This window comes from Oryzias melastigma, linkage group LG15 (genome assembly GCF_002922805.2).
Source record: "Oryzias melastigma strain HK-1 linkage group LG15, ASM292280v2, whole genome shotgun sequence".
Taxonomy (NCBI): domain Eukaryota; kingdom Metazoa; phylum Chordata; class Actinopteri; order Beloniformes; family Adrianichthyidae; genus Oryzias; species Oryzias melastigma.
In genome coordinates this window covers 18,694,319-18,706,706 of record NC_050526.1, presented here as the reverse complement: position 1 = coordinate 18,706,706, position 12,388 = coordinate 18,694,319, and positions in this window count along the sequence as shown.

The window sequence follows — 12,388 nt, the reverse complement described above, 5'->3', positions numbered from 1 at the left end:
AATGAGAGTTAAAGGGAATGGGAGGAGAACGGGGAGTTAAATGAAAGAGTTTCTGTTCTGTTCCTGGCTAAAACAAATGTTTGAGTTGTAGTATATATAAACATTAAAAAAAGGTTTTTAAGTGCTGGATCTTATACTTTTCCATCTGATAGTTAGAGCCTGTTAATATTTCTAAACCATGCTTTTCTGCACACTCAACTGTATTGCAAAAGCATTTCTATTTGTGTGTGCAGGAGGCATCTGTGTTCGTACGTGAGAAATGTCAGTCACTTTTATGCTGGCACTCAGATCTGAGTGTGAGGCCAAGAGCGAATGGAGCAGCTTCAGGGTTCAGCTCAGGACAGCAGCCTGGAGGAAGACTAAAGCTAAAGAAGGAAAGTTTACCGAGACAAAAACACACAAGAGTGGATCGTAATTCACATTCAGAGTTTATGCAACGTGTGGTTGTAAAAATGTGGAATTTTTAGCTCACGTTTCTTGGCTTATGGTGGATTTTCACCATTTTTTTTTCTGTTGGCGACAATACAATAAACTTACATGGATTTAAAACTATAGTTGGCATTGGTGGAAGAAAACATCCTGGTCACCTTACTTCCTGTTTCTGTCTGACCTTTTACATAAGTGACAGAAAGCATCTCTCGTGTCACCGCTGGACTTTTATTTATCAGGTAAGAAATGTGGAAAACAAACTCTCTTGAACCGTACCGCCTGTAGGCAAATACAACCTCAGATGAACTCCTGCACAGTTACACCATGTCATTACCTGCTGAACAAAAGGCTGTCATGACGGATTTGGTGGAGGACACAGATGGAGGAGCTTCGGTTTTAATAATTAGGAAGTAAAATATTCAAAAAAATAAACATTAAAAAAATAGCTATGGGAAAAGATAACCAGAATAAACAGGGAGCCGAAACTAAAATACACTGAAGGGTACTTAAATTAACAAAGACTACTACAGATAAATGACATGTGACTGACAGGTGGAAAACAAAACCGGAAAACACAACATGACTCCACCGAACCAAGACACTACATAAAAAATAAAAATAACACAAAGAGCCAGCAGCCCTATAATACAGTAAGACAATCATTGTTGTAGAAGTTTTATTTTATACCAGACTTAACAGTAAAAGAGCCATTTAGGCTCGTTTTCTACTGATCTAAACCTAGACTTTAACCTTTAAGGAATTTGGATTTACATTCAAGACCTTCTTTTTTTAATGAGAAATATGAATATTGTCTATTTTTTGGCAAAAATATGTTAATACATTTATACTAATACTTCTTTTCAAAATAAAAGATGCTTTGTGCCAAACAGGATCATCTCAGTGCAGCTCTTTTTACCAAAGTTTCTCTTTGCATATAAAATCTGTTCATTCTGGAGGTAGAGTTGAGCAAACAAGACGTCTTCAGGTCAACAGAGATGGAAAAACCTACAAAGTTTATCATCTATGTGAACCTCAGACATAAATTTATAAATTTAATTAATCTAAACTAAATAAATGCTCATAAGAAATCCTTGTTTCAAACTTGTTTCTTAGTGTCCAACACAACTGGAATTTACTTTTAAACCTAAACTGTGTCGAAGAAATTGGGTCCTGTTGTGGTTCTGTCTTTTTAAACTTGTCTTCCAGTTTGTGAAACTTCTTTATTTTTAACCCAAATTCTTCCCAACAACGGTCCAATAAAGCCCTGTATTATTTTTACGTATTTTAATCAGTTTTTTGCATAATTACATTAGATTTGATCACCTGCAGTTACACCCAAAGATATTTCGTAACATCTTGACTCTCCAAATATTTTTTTCATGAATGATATTTGGTGAGTTTCTCTGTAGATGATTAATAGTTAATGTCAAACATAGTAAAACCACATTTCCTCTTTCTGTACTTAAACCAAATCAGCACATTTCATTCACTTCGATTGATCAGCCTTTTTATTGAACCCCATATCAGTTCAAATTTTGCTTTATTTGAAATGTAACTATTTATTTTATTTTTGTTTTATGCAACAGAAGAACTAAGGAAATGATCATGTCGAACATACACTTTCAGCTTTCCTCAACATCAGATCAGATAACGGATAAAGATGATGGTTTAAAACGACAAACTACTACAATTCATGAGGATCTCTGTCGTCTTTGTGCTGAAGTCAGGATTGAGAAATCATTTGTGTTACTCAGCTGGGCGGCAAGTATGAGTTAGCAGGTGTGTCTGAAAGCTGAAACAATGCACTTCTTTAAAAATAGTTTATCATTCATAGGAAAGCAGCCGTCATGCAATCAAACAGTATGAAGCAGCATCAACACCACTGAGAAATGCTACAATGAAATTTCAGTTCAACTGAAATGATTTATGTTAACTTAAAAGTGTAATGTAAAAAGTGTGTCACAACACAAAGAAAAAATGCTAATTCTAATCTGAAAAATTGGGTGCAACAAGCTTCCACTATTTCATTTTATTGATTAATCATTTTTTCAGTGAAGAGAACAAGTTAATATGAAAGCCGACATGATGGAGACAATTTTATCTATAAAAATGTATTACAATAAATCAATTTAATCAAAATCAGTTAAATAATTAAATTAAGTTTCATATGATTTATTAGACAAAAGATGAAACTTATTTAAATAGAGAGAAATCTCACTAAGCAACTACTGTTCTGAAGGATTGACAGATACAAGAATCTTTAGTCAAAAATGGTCAAATCATATACAAATAGAGAGAAAATCGGATCATAAATATTTGCATTTACAAGTAATAAAATGGTAATAAAAGTATAATTTTAGTAAGCATTTATTAGACATTCAATACTTTATTGGGTTGGAACTTTTAATAAAAAATAAAACCGTTATTAAAAAGGTGTCAAAGCTAAAACTACCACAGATGTGGTCGTTTAAATAGAGAAAACAATTTGAATCAGATTTATTACCTCTAAAGTCTCTCATAAATCGGTGTGAAAAGCATGTTGTGACAACAAACAAACACATTTACTTTCTAAACTCCAGTGAAAAGTTCATTCGTATGTTGTTAAAAATGCTCTTTTTAATCCACAGAACTGACGTGAAGCTTTTTCCTGTTTCATGTAACAAACATGATAAAGTCTTCAGTGTTTCCTGTTCACGCTCAGACCTGCATTCTTCTCCTCTTGCTAAACCCCACAGAGCTGGAGGTAACCATGACTCCACAAGAGCAGACTTCTGTCCACATACTTCCCTTTAAAGACTTTTATCGCCGTTCCTCTTTTACTGAGTACACAAAAGGTTCTGACTTTAAGGACAAGTATTCAAACTACACGCAAAAGGAACACACTAAAAATCATTACATGGTTATAAACATGTATTTTTTCTATAATAAAGAGATGATGAAACCTAAAATATGCATTCATCTCACATCTAAAATTAGGACACTTTAGAAACCAAAGAGGAAACAGGAAGACTCTAGTCTGGACTAGTGTGTAAACGTGTCTTTAGTTTGAGTCTCTTTTAATAGAAGCCAACTCTAAAGAAGTAGATTTAAGTAAACTCTGAAACGCAGTTAAAGAGACTCGCAAAAAAAGTGAGTAAAATAAAAAAATGCAGAGAAAAGAGCACATGAGGAGTAAGAGGTGCAGAAAAATGAGATGTAATTATCTGTAATTCATGTTTTCATGGAATAATTGATTCAATTATATGAACTGTATGGTGGTACATAAAATATATATTTCTCTATTTATTTATTTTTGTTAAATCAATAAAAAAATCTTTATCAAAATTAAAATAAAAGTATTTCAATATGTTGACAGCAGTGCCTTTAAATCGTAGTAGTTTGTGCCTCTTGTACACACCAGATACTAGAGGGTTTTTTTCTGTACTTTCATTTTTTTAAATATATTTTAGTTCTAGTAATTGCTAAATGGCACACCAGTTACTTTTTTTTCTTTTCATTTTTTAAGATTGTTTTACTGTTAGTAAATGGTAAAAGAAATGTTTCTTGTGACTTCTGAGTATTAAGACCAGTTTACAAACAAACATCTTTTTGTAAACTACAACTTTAAATCTCATAAATTTACCAGAAAAAACTCGTAACTCTTAAAGTCGTATTTTTATGACATGAAAAGTCATAAGCGAAATTTATGATTTTTTTTCTTGTAAATTTATAAGAAAAAAGGTCATAAAGTTACAAAATTAAAAGTTTTAAATTTACAACTCTAAGTCTTGTAAATTTACGAGCAAAAAGTCGTAACTGTTTAATTACGAGAATAAAGTCACATATTTATAACTTAAAAATTCATAGGCTAAATTTATGATTCTTTTCTTGTAAATTCACAAGTAAAAATGTTGTAAACTTACAACATTAAAAGTCGTAAATTTATTTCTTTAAATCTTGTAAATTTATGAGAAAAAAAAACTTGTAATGTTATTTATTTATTTATTTATTTGTTTATTTTTGTCCCTAATACTCCGTTGTAAATGTCCCTTTTGGGATTCTGTAGTTTACATCCTATTTGTCACTTGTTCTCACAGGTTTAATTTAGCATTTTTACAGTTGTTCCATTTAACATGTTTTTCTTTATATCTCACATGGACATGATTAGTAATAGTTTTGATGGATATATTTTATAATTCTCTTATTGTGTAACTGTGCACTGACATACTCCTTTTTTAACTGTTTCCTCATATAAAACCAAGTAAACTACCACATAATTTTATTTACTGCACCTGGCTTGTTCATTATATCTGTCAATACTTAGACATATGAAAGAAACATTTTATCAGCCTATTAGGTAAGTTCATTTATTTCCTACAGAACTGTCCCTAAATTACATAAGTATCTCACTTTGTGCATACATTTCATTGATTGGTTTATTTCAAGAATTAATATTCTGATAAGCACTAAGGTCATTTTTGACCCATTGTAGTTATTTATATACTCGATTTTGGTTGTTTTTGTTAAAATACGTATTAATGCTACAGAATTTGTCTTTGTTGTCAAATCCTCCTTATAATCCTGCAGCTATGTTGGGCGTCTGATTATCTGTTTTCCCCAATTGACAGGTTCTATATTACTAGTTATGTGAGAAAAGTTTGATTAAATAATAAAAAAATAATAATAACTTTTCTATTAACTTTTTTAAAGTGAAGCTGTGGTTAATAACATGAAATCTAACGATAAAAACGAGACTGAAAGCGGTTTTTGCCTAAAAAAATACAAGAATTGCTTGAAAGAAAAATCGAATCCATTGATTTCATGATTGATTCATATTTTTTTAAGTCCTTCCTTTGTTTTCGACTCTTTCCTGAAGGTCCAGCAGGTGTGGTGTTAGACGATCTGTATCAACTCTATGGCATCCTCGGTGGTTTGCTGCACTAATTTGACTGTTTGAGATGTTGAAACTCCAACATAAAGTGTCTGTTCTCGTTTACCAGCAGTTTATGTTCGTGTTCATTTCAGCTGAAGCTGAATAAACACATGGTCGGTACAATCATAGCGTGTTCCGATGGGGTGGGTCATCAGCCAGCAGTCCATGTTGTGGTTCTGGATCCACCTGTTGCATAATTCTACCTTTCCCTTGCATCCCAAAGATAACACGGTAGATTATTGTTACTAATTTCACAATGACAGCTCCTCTGATATGTATCTGAACAAAGTTTCAGTTCATTTTAGGTAAAAGGTTGACAAACTGAAGGAACAACTCTGTTGAGTAGCCATGAAAAGTGATGATTGGCTGTTTTTTAGATGTTTGGTATTTTCCACGGTCAACCTTCCCGGTTGTTTTGTTTCCGACTGTGTAAACTTATAGGGGCACGTCCCCAGCATAGGCGACCCAAGATGCCCCAAAATGTGTGTTGTGTAAGCCGACTGTTGAAACCCTGATGGCGTTTCCTGTGTGTGTGACGGGTCAAAACGGCGGGTTAAAGAGGGTCAAGACTTACTACATGAATGTGGAAAATAAAGTTGTTTTTCCACCAAACATGACTGGGGGAGTGGGATATCTAATCTTTTATTACATGTGTGTTCTATAACATTGGATTAGCCCAATTAGGTGGAACAAAGACAATCTGAGGTGTGCAATGAAAAAAAAACAGAACAAAAAATAATTAATTTTGATGGAATCTTCCTGAAAAACCAAAGAAAAAACTATTATTGTCTAAATAAAATGAAGTGTTTAGAGATTTGCTGTCAAACCTTACAGGCTTAAAAGACCTTAACTTTCAAAGTTCCAAACTTCTCTACTCAGATGAGGCTGTTTCTTGTTTAAATGTATATTTTATTCCTAGAAAATACTTTTTTTTAAGTAATAAAAACAATTTACCTGTGAAAATGTGAACTTGAAACCTTTCTGCTGTTATACCAAGTTTGAAAAATAATTATATAAGTAGTTGACAGAATGAAGGGAGATATAGATTAAGGTGAACTTTGAAACAATGAAAACTATTCTGGATTACAGTAACTGGAGAAAAACTGTCAAATAAATTAAATTCAGAGATAAAATGATGTCAAAAAATGTGTCAATTTGAAAATAAATAATAAAAAAAAAATGTCAATCTTGACATCAAATTACTCAATAGATGATTGTCATGTGGTCACTTCTACTGTTGTTTTCACGATGATTAGAATGAGTTTCTGGAGATTTATTTATTTATTATGATTGTTATAGATAAAGATGCTAATAATGTCTATTTGTCTAACTTAAGACAATTCTTTTGCTATCAAACTCAAATCGGTAGAGGAGTAGGCTTAAATACCTTTCAAACATTTTTATTGCTCTTAAAGGGTCACCAAACAGTATCAACTATTTTTGTTGACCTCTAGAAATGAGGGTTTAAACGTGCTGTCTGTTGGTCCTCGCCACATTTTTGACCATTTGAAACAAATTTGTCAAATTCCTGAAAATTATAGTCTAAAATAAAACCGTCCGTGTGCCGCCCCCTACAGGTTGAAACGAGGGATTACAGTTTGTGATTGGTCAGCTGGTGTTAGTCCCGCCTCATTCTAGACGTTTCACGTCATCATGCTCTGCGGTTCCGGTATAAAAGCCCCGCCCATTTTTGATTCTGTAACGGTCGGTTGTTACCGTGTTAGCGTTAGCATGGCTCGCAGGAGTTTAGCCTTCAGTTGTCAAAAATATTATGGTTTGCACAACTTTCCAGTGGATGTTAGACGAAAGAGCAACTGGCATTGAATCTAGAAGGTGAGGGATTTGCATTAACGTTTCACTCTGGATTGTTAGCTTAATTCGTTAGCCTTTGTTAGCTTATGATGCTAGCATCATCTCCAGTCTGGACCGTGAGCGTCTGCCTCAAGAGAGAAAAACCCTCAACCTCCACAGAAAGTCATGTGACATCACTTTACTCGGCGCAGCTTTCCATATTGAAGATGCTACTTTAAGCTAACTTCACTGTCAATCACAGATCCAAACCACACCTCCTCCACTAAGCCCGCCCATTTTCTTTTTCTTTTGCATGTTTCAGGTCTGGGTACAGAGAGGAGACATCTTCCAGCTGTCCTGTTGTATTAACCTTTAGGTTCTGTCAAGCAGAGACTCTTAAATAACTGTTGTTATCAGCAACTGTATACATGTATATTTTGATGTTTTTAAAATATGTTTGAATGAATAAACAAAACTTCAAATCCCAAATCTTTGATCAGCAAAAGCTACAAACGTGACGATTCAGCTTCCTTTTTTTCTGCACTCTGCCTACATTATGATGAAGTCATGTTTGATTGTTATTTTAGATTAAGATGTCTAAACAGTTCATTTCTTTGAAGATTGTAACTTTAATCAAATCTTTAGATATTGTAAAAAAAAAAAAAAGAAGTTGCTAAAAGAGACAGTCTCTAGAGTGCCATATATCCAACTGAGAAGACCTTAAAAGGACAAAAACGGTGGGAAAAAATATGAAGCGGAGGAGACTGATGGAGTGGACTACAGGCTGCAGAGAGAGTTTTCTGAACCACCAGGGGAGAAACTACACGTTACCCTTTTAAACGTCTTCATAAGATCATTTAACAGAACGGTATGACACGTGTTCACACTGAGAAATACAGAGCGATCCAAATCTACTCCTGGTTTTGGTTCTGTGACGGAGATTCAAGCAAACTCACCTGTCCAAAACCTGAAAGGACAATCTAAGGTTTTGGGAGGAGATGCTAAGTAAACTTTCAGTTACAAATACTCCCTTTTTTAATAGTCTTAAGTATTGTTATAATATTTTAAAACCCTTAATTTTAGGTTTCATTCAGCTACAGCAGTCACCTAAAATGACCATTTAGGTATTTTTGAAAGAATACTAGGTATAATAGTCATTTAACTACAATTATTTATTTTCAGATGATTAATTTTAGGTTAATTAAAAAAAATAATTTGAGGTACAATTACTATTTATGCAGATTTTGATCTTTTTAAAACCAGTTTGTTTAGATGCACCAGTTATCCTGCAGAGAACGTACACCACAAAGATAAAAAAAGACAATTTTAGTGCAATGTTAAAAAAATAACAAACTAATAAAATGTCTATGGAAATAAAAAACATTAAATGGAAATATGAAACATGTCAGGAAAAAAAAGATGTTTCTGGTAATCAAGCCTTAGTGATGTTAGTGTGAAAATTAGTTGAATATTCGTATTTTTTAATAATCCTGTAGTGGATAAACACAGAAACTATTTGAGTGGATGGTTTAGAAAAATTAGGCTGTAAACTAAAGGAAAAGTGACTTCATGTACCAAAATAAGTCATTGTGAGGACACCACAAACACACAAGCTTTATGATTTGGTCTGTTGTTAAAATGCCAACGATGCATAACAATAAAATCATATTTCATTTTTTGCTGTTGCAGTGTTTTAATTTATTTATATAATATGCTGACAGCAAAATTGCATATTACTTAACCAATTGAATAAACATTGTGAAAGGAATGGAATCTGGGAGGAGGAGTTTCTGTTCTGGTGATGAAAAAAGCTTCATTCATTTGAATGGAATCAAAAATGAGAAACTCGATTTGAGGATGTTAGCATTAAAAAAATGTAATTTTGTCTGAAAACCATCCAAGTTGTCTCAGGAATCGGACACTAAGATCAAACCGACATAAATAATTACAGAAACTGAAACAAACACAGGGGGGGGGGTGTTTTCCCTTTTTTTTCCTGATTTTTGGACTTGAAAAAAGTTCAGTCACCTCTTATTGAGCAGAACGGTGTCAGTCCCCTCTTGTTTTGCATCCGTGTGCCAGTTTTTTTGTTGAGTTAGAGGCGATTCAAAGGGGTGAAACCAGGAGGGAAAAGCCTTCTGGAAAATTCCAAACTTAAAAACGGGCAGAAGGCTCTTCTGCTCCAGTCTTATCAAGATTAAATCTGAAGAGATTCAAGCTGGTGACGAATAGAAGAAAGAAACTGTATTTCATTGAAGGACAAATCATTTCTGTAAACAGCAGAGACAACAATGAAATGAGGGGCAGCTTAAGGCCAGATCTTTAACAACCTGGCAAGTGTTGTGTGATTATTTTTGAAACTGAATGGGCTGTAATTTGCTGATTCAGCCCTCCTATTGAAAAGAAAATGCTTGACTGATGTTGGGTTATTTATTGACAAAGCAGCTCTGGCCATGGCCTACATTTCTCTGCTTGTTTAGTAGCCGATAAGATCCTCCCATCGGCAGCCTCGCCATCAAAGAGAAAAACAGTTTATGTATTGTTGAGCAGTCATTAGTGTCTGTGGATCAAACTGCAGTTAGACACTGAGAGGAAGTCCATTGTAGAGTCATTCCAGCAATGTGGTTTTTCCGTGGTCAATATATTACATTTTCTTGTAAAATAAAAAAAGCATTTTTGTTTCTGGTCCTATTTGTCATTAGATGAACTAAAAGATCTGAAACATTTTTTTAAATACACAACATAACTGTCTCCCCTTAAACATTGTTCACAAATCTGTCTAAATGTGTGATAGTGAGAACTTCTCCTTTGCTGAGATAATCCATCCCACCTCACAGGTGTGCCACGTCAAGATGCTAATTGGACAGCATGATTATTGCACAGGTGTGCCACCTCAAGATGCTGATTGGACAGCATGATTAGTACACAGGTGTGCCACCTCAAGATGCTGATAGGACAGCATGATTATTGCACAGGTGTGCCACGTCAAGATGCTGATTGGACAACATGGTTATTGCACAGGTGTGCCTTATGGTACATTCACTGTACGCAGCAGGTAAGTGGTAAGCGCGTCAACCAATCAGGGACTCAGCTTTAGGCATGTGGCGTTTTCAGTGATTAGATCATAGAGTAGAAATAAACATTTAAGATGGCGGCGTGATGAGAGCATTTTCGTCCTGGACTTCCATCCATTTTCTTAACCCACGGGGACCGTGGATTTCCCAGAAACTGTCCCAGTTACTGTAGGGCAGGGGTGTCAAACTCAAGTCCTCGAGGGCCGACGTCCTACTGGTTTTCCAGAAATCCTGCCTCATCAGCTGCTGATTACCTGGATCAGGTGTGTTTGGCCAATAAGGAGCTTCAAAGGCAGGTTGGTTGGAAAACATGTAGGACACCGGCCCTTGAGGCCTGGAGTTCGACACCTGTGCTGTAGGGTGAAGGCGGGATGCACCCTCAACAGAGCCCATGACAGAGCTCATTGAGCTGAATGGATGGCTATGCTAGCCAGCTGGCCAGTGGATAGCTAAGCGAGTTAGCGAGCTCCCCTCCCCAGGCTCCACTAAAGCTAATAGCAGCAGGCTGCTGGTCCCTGGGCAGCAGAGCCCACTCTGCTTACCCGTCTGCGGTTACCTGCCTGGAGAGCCGCCGCAAGTGCCCTTGTAGCATGCGGGATCGCTCTAGTTTCATGTCCTTATGATGTTTTTTTCTTATTTTCATCAAGACATAATAAAAAGATCCCCCAGTTTTATTTTTTATTTCCTCGCTCTTGGGTTAAAGCTCAAACTGGACCACAGACAGATGGAAGTAACATCTAAATTGGTCCTCAAGTGCGGGTCCTCAAGGAGCCAGAGAGACTCAGAGATCTAGTGAAAACAAACACAGAGATGTGCTAACCAGTCTCTCTACGGAACTCTCCAAAACATTGGACCTTCTCGAAAACGAGATATTTCATCTCAAGAGGCTTTATCCTCCCATTCTTGATTTCAAATGTTAAATAAATAAATGAATAAGAACCCAAGCTTTTCGCACAACATCATCCATAAGGTGGCAACGAATGAACTCCAGAACAACCTCAGGGGTTGCTCCATCAAGGTGTTGAGTAGTGACGTGACAAGCATCAAAAGAGAGGCGAATTTGACGCACCTGCCACGTTTGGTGTGAATGCACCATTAGATTGGCCAGAATAGAAGGCCACAAAGAACACGGAGGCCTTTCATTGATGGCATTTTAAATTCACGGAGAACCCATGACGAGATCCTGAGGCCCATTATTGTGCCGTTCATCCAAGGACACCAGCTCATGTTCCTGCATGATAATGCTCCATTGTGGAAGGATCTGTACACGTATCTTGGAAGCTGAAAACATCCCAGATTTTACACGGGAAGCATACTCACCGGACAGGTTACCCGTTGAGCAGGTTTGGGAAGCTCTGGATCGGCGTATACAACAGCGTGTTCCACTTCCCGCCAACAACTTCGTGAAGCCATTGAAGAGGAGTGGACCGACATTCCACTGAAAATCAACCACATGATCAACTCTATCCTAAGGATAGTGCCAAATGGTGTTCATACAAGATACTGACCAGTTTTCTGAATCCTTACACCCCTACCAATCCAGTGGTCTTTTATTGTGGCCAATCTAAGGCACACCTGTGCAATAATCACGCAGTTTAATCAGCATCTTGATGTGGCACACCTGTGAGCTGAGTGGATTATCTCAGCAAAGGAGAAGTTCTCACTATCACACATTTAGACAGATTTGTGAATAACATTTGAGATACATTATTTTTTATATGTAGAAAATGTTTCAGATCTTTGAAGTTTTCTTATGATAATTGGGGGCAAAAACAATTGTTGCTTTTATATTTTTTGTTTGGTGCACATTAATCTCTTGTGAAGTTCTGGTCTCATCTTGAGCATCCGTCTCGCTTTACACCACAACAATGGAGAACATCCTAGCAACAGTAGTGCTGGGGCTTTGGGTTTGTTTAGAAAGTGTTAAGGACAATAGGAGCTTAAGAAGACCCCTGGCGGCTCTATTCCATTTCTGGTTTGGAGGGAAATATCCACAGTTTCCATTTCCATACTAGAAACAACAAGAGACATTTGTGATGTCACTCTCTGGCTGGTCAGTGGTCTGGAGTCTGGTGGCACTTAAATTTAAGTCAAGCCGTCACTGTTGGAACCAAACCCTTTGTAGTTCCCTAAAAACAGTATGGCACGGCATGCAAGGGTGCAAATTGGAAATTTCATAAAA